The sequence below is a fragment of the Microtus ochrogaster genome, chromosome 7, assembly GCF_000317375.1.
Source record: "Microtus ochrogaster isolate Prairie Vole_2 chromosome 7, MicOch1.0, whole genome shotgun sequence".
In the NCBI taxonomy this organism is placed as follows: domain Eukaryota; kingdom Metazoa; phylum Chordata; class Mammalia; order Rodentia; family Cricetidae; genus Microtus; species Microtus ochrogaster.
In genome coordinates this window covers 13,173,658-13,184,085 of record NC_022014.1, presented here as the reverse complement: position 1 = coordinate 13,184,085, position 10,428 = coordinate 13,173,658, and the positions used below count along the sequence as shown (strand labels likewise).

The 10,428-nt window shown below is 41.4% G+C and overlaps 1 protein-coding gene across 1 annotated transcript in view; it reads left to right on the top strand.

Annotated features, from left to right (window-relative positions):
- Window positions 1–10,428, top strand: part of Cpped1 (calcineurin like phosphoesterase domain containing 1) — a 129,395-nt gene that overhangs the window by 66,149 nt on the left and 52,818 nt on the right. The window lies entirely within an intron of this gene.

Sequence of the window (10,428 nt, the reverse complement as noted above, 5' to 3'; positions counted from 1 at the left end):
TCTCTCTCTCTCTCTCTCTCTCTCTCTCTCTCTCTCTCTCTCTCTCTCTCTGGGTCACCAGTCAGAAGATGCTGCTCACTTTAAGGGAGGGGTTTCTCCCTTCCGTCAATCCTTTCTAGAGATCCCTCATAGACCCACCAGGAAGTACACCTTCCCGTTTGTTGTAGATTGCATTAAGTTGACCGGTGAAATAAGTCCTCATACTTACGACAGCTAAACCTGGGATTGTTTGGCCACGTAATGATGTTAAAAGCAGTTCAGTTCGTGTGATGTCAAAACCATACTTTGAAGTTTGAGTTTGGACCCCTTTCTTGAGTGGTGCCACATCGTTTCACTTTTTCCAGAGCTGTTGTTGACCAGCTGCATTGTTCCCACGCAGCCCTGTGGTGACGAGATACGCAGAGACACTGGGTTGTGTTGTTGTTACTCAGGGATGTTCTGAAGGGCTAGGTGGGGCAAATCTATTTTCAGCTTAAAATATTTTCATGTACTTATCATAAGTTGAGAAGCATCTGTACTTTGGTATATGAGTTCAGGGTTCCTCTGAACTGTCCTGCTCATAGGGACTGTCCAGGTCTGGCTCACTGAAACCAAGTCAGAACATAGAAGTACTGGCATCAGCTCAGTTAGACGACGCAGGGCATCTTGTTCCCTTGGTGGGAAGAGTCTGACTCACTTCTTCTCCAGGGTGAAGTGATGACCCATAATGGTATCCGTGCATGGCTTTCTTCCCCCAGTTGGGGGTAGTTTGATCTAAATATAGCCTCATTTCCTCATTGGGGTGCTGAGGGGAAGAGGCCCCTTTTGACCTCTTGCAGAAGTATTTAACCAGTACACAAGCCATTTCTGGGCAGAGTGCAGCTTCCCACAGCACACTGGTGAAAATGTTTGTCCTATATCTTATCTTACAGTGACTTACATTTACCCAGGCTTGCAGTGGACAAGGCGATGTCCTCGCTGCTTCATAGAAATGACCTACTTCGTCTTCTGAACTGTCCTGTGAACAGGATGGGCTAACTCTTTTTATCGTGTGGTTGGCTCTAAGTTACCTGTGAGGAAGGGACGTGCATTGCTTGTTGGTGGCAGTTCCATCTATTTTCCCAAGGAAAAGGCAAAACTAATCATTGTTTCTTAGCTGTCATGGAAGTAGAACAAATTGTCAGGTCCATAAAGGGAGTTTCTCACTCAAAAGGTCTCTCCATCCCTGGGCACTATCATGGGGCAGCTTCCTCCTGAAGATTGTTCAGGTATCCTCCCAGCTTCTCTTGGCAGCCTTCACTCCTTTCCTGACTTCAGCCCAGAGGTTCTCTAGAAACTATGGCCTCAGATGTCTATGATGAATGCTGCTGAAGCAGTATGACTGGAACACACAGGCACCTCTCTCTGTCTCCCCACTCTTTCTTAGTCGTGGATCTCAGCAGGTGCACAGTCCGGCCTGTTCTGATGAACAGTGTTAGGAGGACTCCAGACTCTTCGGGCAGCCGGGCTGTATTTTAATATCTTTGAAGACAGAAAAGCTTGTCTTGTAATTATAGGACCTTGCCCTTGAACTGGGTGTATGTCTCGGTTTTTGAGCATGTGCCTGGTATTTGTGAGACCTGTGCCTTGAAGCAAACACAGCTACATAATGGTTCCTGTTGGTGACACAGTTACTGTTTTGTGGTAGACAAAGGCAGGGTTGTGATTCACACTTTTACCTTTTTGTTTCCCTGTCTTTATCATGAGTTAAACATTGTCACAATTACGAGAAACAGCAGCCCCTGACTGTCACCCCGTCTTCACTCACCCCCAGTGAGCGTCCCAGTTTGTTCCCATAGTCTAAATGCCGTGCTAGCTTTGCTGTTCCTGCATCTGCTCAGTGCTGCTCCGAGTTTGCCAACTGATGAAGACACAGCCCCGCCCTTCCTCCATCCACCTCTTGCCCCTGGTCATTAGGTCCTGATTTCAGTTACACGAACATTCAATGCTGATGACTTCTTACCTATATGAGCATTATTTTAAGCATTATTCATAGTCAAATCGTGTGTGTGTGTGTGTGTGTGTGTGTGTGTGTGTGTGTGTGTCCCTATTCCAGGCTTTCCTTCACGTTTGTCCCATGTTAGACCCCCATTTGCTTCCCCGTTAATGGATTCCAGCTTCTAGGCTTCTGGGAAGATCCCTCCTTCCACCTCCACTCAGCTGACAGGTTTTCCAGTCTGGCTAAGCAGCAAGTGATAGGCGACTGCCATTTGTTCTCTCTGAGCAGGGTTCCTGTTTCAAGACAAGTCCTCACTATACAGCCCTGGCTGTCTGGAACTCACTCTGTAACCCAGGCTGGCCTTGAACTCACAGAGATCCTCTTGCCTCTGTTCCGTGAGTGCTGGACTGAAGCACAGGAGTTACCCAGTGGCTTCCTCATCTTTGCCCCTCTGGTGTGAGTTTTAAGCCATTCAGTTCCTTTGCTGCTCTTGATGCTTTATTTGAAACTGGGAGAGCGTAGCATCTTTTGTTACAACCAAACTGCTCAGATAACGGTGCCACACCACATTGAGTCTCTGAGATCTGTAGACTTGTGCTCTAGGAAGTCTTCCACACTTAATCCCTTAGTTTCCTCTGTGTTTCTGATGATCTCGTCTGGTCTGCAGATCTGCTCCCCCTTTCCTAGCCCCCCTTTTCTTTCTCATTCTACTTCTTAAGATTGTTTCTTAACTTTAGACCTTCTGTCATTTTCCTTCTGTAGACATTTTAAAATAGGATTTTATTTCCATATATGTATATGTGCATCTACACCCGTGGCTGTGTGCCCACAGAGGCCAAATATACCCTGAAACTGGAGTTGCAGGCAGTTGTAACCTGCCAGCCTGGTGTGCTGGGGTTTGCACTTCACTCCTCTGCAAGGGCAGCATGCATCTTAGCCACCCAGACATCTCCGCAGGCCCTCTGCTGCCATCATGCTAACTTTTCTCTTTTGGACTTCCCTTGTTTTAAAATCAGCATTCTGTAATTCAGTGTCTTTTCTTCTCTTGAAACATGTTAATATTGTCCCTCATTCTACAAAAGTTTTTTCCTTATCATCTTTTTGCTTGTATTAGACACTCCTTTAATGTCTGTCAGTCTTTGGTTGTTTGCTGCAGTTTAAGAGCCCAGTGCTTAAAACTGTACAAAGAACATGAAAACTGACTAATGCAGTAGAGGCTGAATGACTTAGGTCCCTCCGCGGGTGATAAAGGCTCCTATTCCCCAACACCAATGTCTTCAGGTTACTTCTCTGTACCCAGACTTAAACTCACTGGTAGCTTACAAGGTGGTGGCCAGAAACTCTCAACCCTTAGACTTTTGAGTGCCAAGATTACAAGGCATGTTTGAGCCTCTCAGAGTCTTGCAGAGTGGTGCCAACTAGATAGGAGATTAGACCCATTTGCTTTCATTCTAAGGGCTGAAGAAAACCCGTGGATGAGAAAGGATGCCTGGTGAAGTTCACAGTCAAGCCTTTCCCCTTAACATCCCTTGTTCCCTCCTAACAGAAGCTCTGAGGTACAGCATTGAGTTTGTGGCCGTTCACCCTTCTGCTTTGTCTGTCCTCTGAATCCCCCACAGGAACACCTGTGCTGCAACCTCCCAAGCCTTTGGGAGGTCACCAATGTGAAATACACACACACACACACACACACACACACACACACATATTCGTTATTATTAGCTTTTTTTTTAAAAAAAATAAACTTGTTTTTTAAAATTCCAATATAATGTAAAGTGATTCACTGGTTTGTCTGCAGTGAAGGCTCCGCTCTGGCACCATGTAAGTCCTGAGAAGGGCCTCTCTTGTGTCCTTGTTTGTCTATAAATCTTTCTGTCCTGTTAGCTGGTTTTTCCTGTGGCGAAGATGGAATTATGCAGGACGTATTGAGATTCCCCTCTGTTATACTGCATAGCAGCAGGTCGTTCTTTACGACTGCCTGCGGTACAGTCTCCTGAATGCATCTCCAGTGCTGCTGGACACAGATGGCTTCTACTCACGACTCTTAGGAATAAATCTGCTTTGGACACGTTTGGACACGTCACTTACTAGAGCTGTGTACTCACCCATTTGTTTGGATGTTTCAAAGGAACAGAATTCCTGAATAAAAACATAGAGAATGGTTGTACTATTTCAGAGGTTTTATGTTTTTTCTCATTGTCTGATTATATAAACTCAGTCAGCTAAGCCCATTGCCACCTGCCCATCTGCTCTGTTTTACAGAGTCTGGGACTAATTTCTCCACTACTTTATCTCTCTCTGAGTGTGGACTGTCTTTGTAATGGGACGTGTAGAAGGAATAGAGGGAAGGATGTTCTCAGGTCCACCATCCTCATCTGGAAACCGCTGCTAGGAGTCCACAGCGGCTTTTTGCATTCCTTGTTTCAGGGGCCATAATTACCCTGATCTTTCTTCTCAGTCATTCTTGTTTAATGGCTTTTTAGAAACAAGGGTCTAATGCTCTCAGCCTTTCACTGCTGTTCCAGAGATCATTCCTCGTGCCTACATCACCAACAAAATGCCAAGATAACTCCAACGTTGCTTCTTTACCAGATATGGTGATTAATAGTCAGCATGATTCAAAAGCATAGTCACACTTCTCCCCAAGTTTTCAGAACTCCTAGTATGTGTATACTTTGGATTATGAATTTTCAAGCTTATCTAGTTCAATTCTTAGAAATTTGAATGTGGTTAGCCTTGAAATATGTCAGTGTATAACCTTGTCATGTTCCAAACTTGGTTCCTAGAAGCTCTGCTTCTTTCTGAAGCTGTCTCCGCCATGTTGGTTTGCGTATACCTGGGCTAGGAGACACAGTTGAATACTTGGGTACCTGGAATTAGCTGTCAGAACAGGTTTCTCCAAGGCAGCAGTGGCCCCTTGCCCTTGGCCTCCAGAATCCCTCTGATATTTCCTCCTGTGCAGAGATGCTGGCAGGTCCAGCAGAGATGACAAGAAGTCATGGCTCCTCCTGTTCACAGTTGTGGGGCTTTGACAGCAGACAGACAAAACATAGACATGCTCAATGTGAAGATACCCTAGAGATGGGTGACTCCTGTGAGCTCTCCTTTGTTCTCTGCTGGTGTTCCTTTTGCAGTCAGCCTATCTGTCCCTCCTGTGTTGCAAAACTGCCAGCAATGCTGTGGTTCTCTAGGAATGCAGCATTTTCCACTGGAATGGGCTGTTCAGGCTGCAGTACAGCAATTACACATGGGACTCTATGACTTTCACTTGTCCAAAACCAAATCATGGCTGACTCCTCTCAGGCGTTCTAGGGGTTAAAGAGGCAGGAGTGTCTCAAGAATACTATTTTTTAAATTGTTTTTATTGAGCTATATATTTTTCTCTACTCTCCTTCCTTCCTCTACCCTCCCCCTCTACCCTCTCTCATGGTCCCCGTGCTCCCAATTTACTAAGGAGATCTTGTCTCTTTCTACTTCCCAAGTAGATTAGATCCATGTATGTCTCTCTAAGGGTCCTCTTTGTTGTCAAGGTTCTATAGGGTTGTGAATTGTAGACTGGTTATTCTTTGTTTTATGTCTAAAAGCCACTTATAAATGAGTACATATAATATTTGTCTTTCTGGGTCTGGGTTATCTTACTCAATATGATGTTTTCTAGATACATCCATTTGCACACAAATTTCAAGATGTCTTTTTTTTCCTGCTGTGTAGTACTCCATTGTATAAATGCACCACATTTTCCATAGCCATTCTTCATCAGAGTGGCATTTAGGTTGTTTCCAGGTTCTGGCTATGACAAATAATGCTGCTATGAACATAGCTGAGCACATGTCCTTGTGGCACGATTGAGCATCCTTTGGATCTATACCCAAAAGTGGTATTATTGGGTGTTGAGGAAGGTTGTTTCCTAATTTTCTGAGAGATCACCACACTGACATCCAAAGAGGCTGTATCAGCTTCCATTCCCACCAGCAATACAGAAGTGTTCCCTTTTTCCCACAACCTCTCCAGCATAAGTTGTCATCAGTGTTTTTAATCTTGGCCATTCTTGCAGGTGTTAAATGGAATCTCAGAGTTGTTTTGATTTGCATTTCTCTGATGACTAAGGATGTTAAGCATTTCTTTGGGTGTCTTTGAGCCATTTTAGATTCCTCTGTTGAGAGTTCTCTGTTTAGGTCTGTACTCCATTTTTTTATTGGGCTATTTGTTCTTTTGATGACCAATTTCTTAAGTTCTTTGTATATTTTGGAGATCAGTCCTCTGTCTGATGTGGGGTTAGTGAAGATCTTTTCTCATTCTGTAGGCTGTCATTTTGTCTTGTTGACCATGTCTTTTGCTTTGCAGAAGCTTCTCAGTTTCAGGAGGTCCTGTTTATTAATTGTTTCTCTCAGTGTCTGTGCTACTGGGGTTATATCTAGAAAGTAGTCTTCTATGCTAATGTCTTCAAGTGTACTTCCCACTTTCTTTTCTATCGGGTTCAGTGTGACTGGCTTTATATTGAGGTCTTGGATCCATTTGGATTTGAGTTTTGTGCATGGCAATAGACATGGATCTATTTTCATTCTTCTACATGTTGATATCCAGTTATTCCAGAACCATTTGTTGAAGATCCTTTCTTTTTTTCCATTTTATATTCTTTGTCAAAAATCAGGTGTTTGTAGATGTGTGGATTGATATCCGGGTCTTCTATTTGGTTCCATTGATCCTCCTATCTGTTTTTATGTCAGTTTAACCAGGCTGTTTTCAGTACTGTAGCTCTGTGGTAGAGTTTGAAGTCAGGGATTGAGATGCCTCCAGAAGTTCCTTTATTGTACAGGATTGTTTTGGCCATCCTGGGTTTTTTGCTTCTCCACAGTAAGTCGAGTATTGTTCTTTTGGGGTCTGTGAAGAATTTTGCTGGAATTTTGATAGGCATTGCATTTAATATGTAGATTGATTTTGGTAAGATTGCCATTTTTACTATGTTAATTCTACCTTCCCAAGAGAATAGGAGATCTTTCCACTTTCTGGTGTCTTATTTAATTTCTTTTTTCAAAGAATTAAAGTTCTTGCCGTACAGGTCTTCCACTTGTTTAGAGTTACTCCAAGATATTTTATGTTATTTGTAGCTATTGTGAAGGGTTATGTTTCTCTGATTTCTTTCTCAGCCAATTTATCATCTGTATCTTGCTACCTACTGAAGGTATTTATGAGTTGTAGAAGTTCCTTGGTAGAATTTTTGGGATCGCTTATGTAAACTATTGTATCATCAGCAAATAGTGAGAGTTTGACTTCTTCTTTTCTGATTTGCATTCCCATTCCCTTGATCTCCTTTTTTATGTAGGAGGGTCATCTGTCTATGTGTTACTTTCATTGGTTAATAAAGAAACTGCCTTGGCCTTTTGATAGGCCAGCCCTTAGGTGGGTAGAGTAGACAGAACAGAATTCTTGGATGAAGAAAGCAAGAGTCAGGCAGACACCATGCTTTTTCTACCCAAGATGGACGGTGGTTAGAATCTTCCCGGTAAGCCACCACTTCATGGTGCTACACAGATTATTAAAAATGGGTTAATTATGATGTGAGAGTTAGCCAAGAAAAGGCTAGATATAATAGGCCAGGCAGTGTTTAAATGAATACAATTTGTGTGTTGTTATTTTGGATGTTAAGCTAGCTGTGCAGGAGCCAGACAGGACAAAAAGCAGGCCTGCTCACCTCTTCACTACATCTTTTGGTGTCTTATTGCTCTAGCTAGAACCTCAAGTAGTATATTGAGTACATATGGAGAGAATGGACAACCTTGTATGGTTCCTGATTTCAGTGGGATTGTTTTGAGTTTCTCTCCATTTAGTTTGATGTTGTCTGTTGGCTTGTTGTATATGGCCTTTATTATGTTTAGGTATGTTACTTGTATCCCTGCCCTCTCCAAGACCTTTATCATGAAAGGATGTTGTGTATGTTAAAGGGTTTTTCAGCATCTAATGAGATGATCTTGTGGGTTTTTTCCAGTTTGTTTATCTGGTGGATTACATTGACAGATTTTTATATGTTGAACCAACCCTGCATCGCTGGGATGAAGCCTACTTGGTCATAGTGAATGATTTTTCTGATGTGTTCCTGGATTTGGTTTACCAGTATTTTATTGAGTATTTTTGCTCATATGTTCATGAGTAAGATTAGTCTGTAATTCTCTTTTTTAGTTATGTCTTTGGGTATCAGGGTAATTGTAGCCTCATAAGACGACTTTGGCAATGTTCCTTCTGTTTCTTTTGTGTGGAACAATTTGAGGAGTATTGATATTAGTTCTTCTTTGACAATCTTGTAGAATTCTTCACTGAAACAATCTAGTCTTGAGCTTTTTTTTTTTGGCTGGGATACTTTTGATGATTTTTTCTATTTCTTTAGAAGTTATAGGTCTATTTAATTTGCTTATCTGGTCTTGATTTAGTTTTGGTAAGTGATATTTATCCAGAAAGTTGTCTGTTTCCTTTAAGTTTTCCAATTTTGTGGAGTACAGGCTTTCAAAATATGACCATGTCTGTTGTTATGTCCCCCTTTTCATTTCTGATCTTGTTAATTTGAATATTCTCTCTCTGCCTCTTGGTTAGTTTGGATAAAGGTTTGTCTATTTTGTTGATGTTCTCGAAAAACCAACTCTTTTTCTCGTTGATTCTTTGTATTGCTTTTTGTTTGTTTGTTTCTATTTTGTTGATTTCAACTTTCAATTTGACTATTTCCTGCCATCTAGTCCTCGTGGGTGAGTTTGCTTCTTTTTGTTCTAGTGTTTTCAGGTGTTCTGTTAACTCACAAGTGTGGGATTTTTCCAGCTTTCTTATATAGGCATTTAGTGCTATGAACTTTCCTCTTAACACTGCTTTCATTGTGTCCCATAAATTTGAGTATGTTGTGTGGTCATTTTCATTGAATTTTAGGAAGTCTTTAATTACTTCATTTCTTTCTTTCTTAACTCATTGATGATTCAGGTGAGCATTGTTTAATTTCCATGTGTTTGTGGACTTTCCGGAATTAGTGTTGCTGTTGAATTCTAGTTTGAGCCGTGGTGATCCTATAAGATACATGGGGTTATTCCAATTGTTTTGTATCTATTGAGGTTTGTTTCTTCCCTTAGTATGTCATCAATTTTTGAGAAGGTTCCAAGAGGTGCTGAGAAGAGGTATATTCTTTTATTTTTGGATGGAATGTTCTATAGATGTCTGTTAAGTTCATCTGATTCATGACATCTGTTAGTTCCCTTATTTCTGTTATTTTTCTGTCAGACAGACCTGTCCAGTGGTGGGTGTGGAGTGTTGAAGCCTCCCTCTATTAGTGTGTGGGGTTTATTGTGTGATTCAAGCTTTAGTAGTGTTTCTCTTACAAATGAGGGTGCATTTGTATTGGGGCAAGGATGTTCAGTTTCCTCTTGATGGACTTTTCCTGTAGCGAATATGAAATGTACTTCTTTGGTTTTTTTTCTTTGATCTTTTTTGTTTGAAGTCTATTTTGTTAGAAATTAAGATAACTATACTAAGTTGTTTCTTAGGTCCATTTGATTACAATTTTTTCCCAACCCTGTACTCTAAGGGGATGTCTGTCTTTGAAGTTGAGGTGTGTTGCTTGTATGCAGCAGAAGGATGGATTCTGTTTTCATATCCAATCTATTAGCCTGTGTCTTTTTATAGGTGATTTGAGTCCATTTAGATTAAGGGGTATTAATGACCAGTGACTGCTAGTTGCTGTTATTTTAGTTTTTATTGTTGTTGATGTTATTGTGTGTGTTTTTCCCTTCTTTGGGATTTGCTGCTATGAGTCCATAAATTGTCTTTGTTTTTGTTAATGTAGCCAACTTCCTTGGGTTAGAGTTTTTCTTTTACTACTTTGTGTAGGGCTGGGTTTGTGGCTGGGTATTGGTTAAATCTGATTCTGTTATGGAATATCTTGTTTGTCCGTCCATGGTTATTGAAAGTTTTGCTGGGTATAGTAGTCTGGGCTGGAATCTGTGGTCTCTTAATGTCTGCATAACTCTTGACCATGACCTTCTGGCTTTCATTGTCTCCAATGAAAAGTCAGGTGTAATTCTGATAGGTCTGCCTTTATATGTTACTTGGCCTTTTTCCTTTACAGCTCTTAATATTCTTTCTTTATTCTGTATGTTTGTTGTTTCAATTTTTATGTGGCAAGGGGCCTTTTTTTAAATCCAGTCTATATAAGCTTCTTATGTCTTCCTAGGCATATCTTTCTTTAGGTTGGGAAAGTTTTCTTCTGTGATTTTGTTGAATATGTTTTCTGTGCTTTTGAGTTAAACTTCTTTTTTTTAATTTATTTATTTATTAAGGATTTCTGCCTTCTCCCCACCACCTCCTCCCATTTCCCTCCCCCTCCCCCGATCAAGTCCTTCTCCCTCATCTGCTTGAAGAGCAATCAGGGTTCCCTGACCTGTGGGAAGTCCAAGGACCGCCCACCTCCATCCAGGTTTAGTAAGGTGAACATCCAAACT